Below are 4,921 nucleotides of genomic sequence, written 5' to 3'. Positions count from 1 at the left end.
GGTGCGGGAGCGGGAGCGGGCTCCGGCTAGCGGCGGCGACGGGCTCCGGCGGCGGCGGCGGCCCCGCGCGGGGGAGCCGGCGGCGGCGAGGGAACCCTAGGAGTGGGGCGTTAGCGAGAGGGGAGGGAAGGGAACTCTGGTGTAACCTTAGTTGTAGGAATATTTAGATGGGATGTAGGAATATTTTTTCCTCTTTTGGTGGCTCATTTGACCCCCTAATCTAATCAATACCGTTCATAAGTTGTTTTTATGGGTTTGCTGAGGCGGTTTGCTGATGTGGATGAGATCAAAGTGGTTTGTTGACTTCTTCGCAAAAAAAGTGGTTTATTGACTAATGGGGCCATGTTGTCAGATGAGGGTACAGAAATAAATGAACAAGAAGCAAGCGACTTTAGGGGTGTGTTTGGTTTCTGTCACCAAATAGAACGGCACAGGTCCGTTCCGTTCCTATAGCCTATTCTTGTGTTTGGTTGATCTGAGGAGCCAGAACCCACTCGTTCCTGGAATGGCATATTCGCTGTTTATGTCGTTCCCCGCGGTCTCTCCAAATCGAGCGGACCACGCGGAACCGCTCCTCTTCCTCCCGCGACTGCATCTCGTGTTCCCTCTTTCCCTTCCTCGCGCGACCTCTCGGGTAGCCGCCGCCGTCGGAAGCACACGCCGCCGCCGCCGCTGGGAGCACGCGCCCCCTCGTCCAGACCGCCCCGCTGCAGGGCCCGATTTCGACGCCCTGCATGCCCCCATCAATGAGCTTCCAAGGCGGTCGTGAAGGCCATATAGGTCTCCGTGAATTAGCTCGGGTCCGCGCGGGTGACGGCGAACTGCGTCGCGCCAGGCCCCATGCCAGGAAGCTCCATGCCGCCGCGCTTGACGGAGTAGCTGCTCCCAGCGCTGGCCGTTGACCGCGCCTGAACATGCTTGGATCTTGTGCAGGGTGGCTGTTGTTGAACTCTGCGATTTGAGTCTGATTCGTTTCTTTCCTGGTTCTGTTCTGCAATCTACTGCATACGTGGATGGATGAACTCACGCTCCTTCAGTTCTCTGCGATTTGTTTCTGGCAAAGCGTGCTCAAGCCTTTTTTTTATTTGAGATGGAGCATGCTCAAGCCTTTGTTGTATGGATGGATTGATAGATGACCATTTTATTCAGCAATTTTGTTTCACTGAACAAATTCATCTCATTTCATCCCTTAAATCAAACATCAAAATATAACCATTCCATTCCTTTGAATTGTCTCTACCAAACATAGAGATGGAACCGATCCATTCCAGTAGAACGGAACCATAACATTCCATTACACTTCGTTCCTGAACCAAACGCACCTTAGATGAGCAAGCTAGCATCAGATCCATGGAGTTGAAGGCCGCCCCGCAGGTTCCCAGGAGAGATGCCAGGAAGCTTGTGAGGTGCCAAGGCTGCAGCTGCACACCAAGATGGCCGCGCCCGTGGAGCAGTCTACCGGCACGCCCATCACCAATGGAGCGGCCGGCGCCACCAGCAGCCATGCTGATCGTGCTGAGCCCGCAGGTGGTCGCGGCCGTCGCCTCCTGCTGTCCTGCAGCGCCTTTGCGCTGCCGCCCGCGCTAGAGCAGCCGGGGAGCATCATCAAGAGGCAGCACGCGAAGAAGCAGGCGGCGGCGCTCGATGTGGCTGCCACGAGGCGCCCGGGAAGGTTCTGCTCTGTTCCGTCGCCAGTCGCCACCGCCCTTGTGCTTGACGTCGACGGCCTTGAAGTGCCTCTCCCGAATCGCGCCAACAAGCTGGTCCTCCCCTTGGAACGAATTGGCCCGAGACCATCTCCTTCCTCGGCTCCGGCGAAGTCGCCGCGAACATTTCTCCAATTCCGGCAATGGAGAGCGTCCGTCGACAATTTCCTAGAGGCTTTAGCATCCTTCCCTCGCCTCTCACTCTTTCCCCCTTTCAATTTCAGAGATGACCGACAAAAACGAGCTTCCCGTCGAGCTCCAACTCCGGCCCCCACTCAGGAACAATGCTGCCTCAGCTCTGGCCGTTGCGAGTAAGCGAGGCGTACAACAGTCAGTCTGCCTCGAATCCCTGGAGATGATAGTGTCGTTGCCGGCCTCTGCCGGCCATTGCCACCGGTGAGAGCTCCCGAAGCCGCCCGACCTCAAAGTCCTCACCTGACGACGTGGCCCCACTTGTCAACAAACTGCTTTGACCTCATCCATGTCAGCAAAACCACCATGCTAACCCACCAATGACAATTTCCGAACGGGATTGGTTAGATCAGAGGGTTAAGAGCTCTGAAAAAAAGTTCAGGAGTTATGCGAACCACCCATTTTCTTCAAGGGGTAAAATGGACTTTTTTCTATTCAAAATGACCATAAACATTTTATTGAATACCGGTTTTCCTATATATGTTTGTGGTACTATCAATTGTTTGACAATGCAGTGAACTAGTAATAAACAAATATAGGCAATTAAAATTCTTAATCCATTCACAAGTTGCTACTTCCTTCGAGCCAAAGGCACCCAGCATAGAAAAAGGAACAAATATAACTTTAAAAGGGAACACTAACTAGAGGGTGGATAGTCTGGGTTATGTCCAGAGGGTGGATCATCCGAGTTATGTCCTCGTTGCACTCTAGCCGGGCATGATTGAATTGCGAGTTGCGGTTGTTGGCCTTTGATGAAGTAGACATCTCGCGGTCGGGGGATTCTGGGATCATGGTAAACTACCCTAGGCTTTTCCCCTGACACTGCACGGGGGCATTGTCGTCACTGGTCATTATGATCGTCGACCCAACACTGTAAGAAAGCACTAGGACCACATGTACCACCTTCTTGTCCATCAGGCCCCCTCCCATTGCTCGGTACCTTTGACCCATCCATCAAGGATTGTCATGGCTATCTCAGGCGAGGGAAACGACTAATGTCTTGCAAGTGCACTTGGTTGACTTGTAGCCTTTTCGAAGTAAGAGTATGATCCCACATTGAGCTAGGAAATTGTCCTTTTGCCTCTCTAGAGGTCTATCAAAATGTTCATGCAAGTTAGTTGCGATTCCAAGAAAAAGCAATGCGAAAGTAGAAAATATTACAAGACTTGTTGTGGCAAAAACCAAAGTGCGCAATAATTACACTTATAAGGGATGCTGGATTGCCATCCTCTCTGGGCTCCATGATAGCTGCCCATTTAGAGTTATCAGCTTCTGTGAACCTTGATATTGTCGAAGAAGGAACACCAGGTGAGGGTTCCCAATGTTCAGAGAGCCCCCCACAGGCTCATGCTAGTTTACATTCCTTGTAACAATTGAAGCTTCTTGAGAGGTTATATAACATGTGGATGGAGTATGGAAGGTATGAAAATGAAGCAAGTAAAGAACGCTTGTTTTGTGTTTGTTGTATTCTGAATCTCTGAATATGTCAAGAAAGCAATGCAAACATGATTCAGATTAACCTAGCAGCAAAGCGTCAGATTTGGCATCCGTAATTTCGTGGCTACTTCTGAAATAGTTCATTCCGTCTTCTTGGTTTTCTTTCCTTATCCTGCATTTCACATTAGCTAAATAGCCAGAGCTAACGTCTTAATGACCATTGGCATGGTCGGGACACTTACACTTCAGAGTCTTCACTTACACTGACGAATTAGTTTCGAACAAACCAGAGATTGGAAGGGGTTGGTATTGTTGCGAGAGGCCATGAGGGCACTTTACTATTTTGGTGGCACGAAATATTAGATCCGACAATATGATCGATCATTTTTCAGTTGAGTTAAGTGTTTGTCGGGATGCAATATTGTTAGCCATAGAGCAGGGTTTTCTGAACGTGGCGATTGAAACAGACTGCAAAAAGGTGAAGCATGCTTGGGACTCTGATAAAGATGACACATATGTTGGCTTTCAGCTGCCCCAAGATAGATGTGAAATCTCCTCGCCCATTTTTAGGGTATTAGAGCATTTCTAGCCGATCTCTTAAAACCGGTTAGACTAGTAAAAATTCACATTTGAGGGGCTAAACCAAACCAAGCCAATCCCTTATCCGCTTTAGAGGAGTATAGGATCTTTACTCCTTGGGTCGGCCGCCCTTTAAATTTACTCTTCCGCGGCCACTTCTTAGAATAATTTCAGTCCTTCCCCCATGCCAGCCCTCTTTCCCGTTTGTCGTCGGCTCCACGCCCGCCGAGTTCCTTGCCTCTGGCGACTACCCTCACCACGTACCATCCCGCGGCCCCACCGACACTCGGCCACCAAATTCCTGCGAGATCTCGACGAGAAATAACGATCTTTTTCTTTCTTTATTTTTGTCTTTTCCCCGTCTATGGCCACGGCGACACTTCCCCTCATCATCCCTAGTTTGGCGGCGCTCCTCCTATCGTCCCCGACCATGAGCAAAGCCGCAAGGCGTGGGGAGGACACCTGTATAGAGAAAAAGTTCAACGTAAAGGAGGAAATGTACACAAAGAGTGGTCGCCGATCGCCATTGCCCATTCCAATGAATCCTTGCGTTTCGGACGTTGCCATCGTGCCACTAGGAGAAGGATGAGGGAAAGAACCCATTCATATGAGGAAGCGCCCAAGTCATGGCCTGTTTTTTTTTAGAAAAGGAGGATTACCCTGGGCCTCTACATCTGGGCGATGCATACGGCCACTTTATTAATTATTCTCACAAGACCTTATAAAGCCATACAACAGCAAGACTAAAGCCACCGTCTAAGCAACAATTGTCGCTACACCTATCCAATTGATGAAGGGGCACAGATAGTCTAGGCCTAATACCAAACAGACATCGCAGCCAAACCTAAACATCTAAGACCTGAGGTCCCAACCAGGACGTCTGCCGGGTATGGGGCACCTACCAGTCCGGCGCACTCCTCAACCAGGACGCCTGCCAGGTATGAGGCCGCCGCAGCCATCTGCCGCCAATCCATCTTCAGAGTTGTACTGTTGCATGTACCGTGCCA

General features: G+C 50.5%; 1 pseudogene; it reads left to right on the top strand.

The window, feature by feature from the left end:
- The first annotated feature begins 389 nt into the window (after positions 1 to 389).
- Positions 390 to 2,021, top strand: LOC123056873 (uncharacterized; annotated as a pseudogene).
- The last annotated feature ends 2,900 nt before the right edge of the window (positions 2,022 to 4,921 follow it).

Source organism: Triticum aestivum, chromosome 3A (assembly GCF_018294505.1).
Source record: "Triticum aestivum cultivar Chinese Spring chromosome 3A, IWGSC CS RefSeq v2.1, whole genome shotgun sequence".
Classification (NCBI taxonomy): Eukaryota; Viridiplantae; Streptophyta; class Magnoliopsida; order Poales; family Poaceae; genus Triticum; species Triticum aestivum.
Note: the sequence above shows the minus strand (reverse complement) of the source record. Positions and strands in the feature narration are given on the sequence as shown.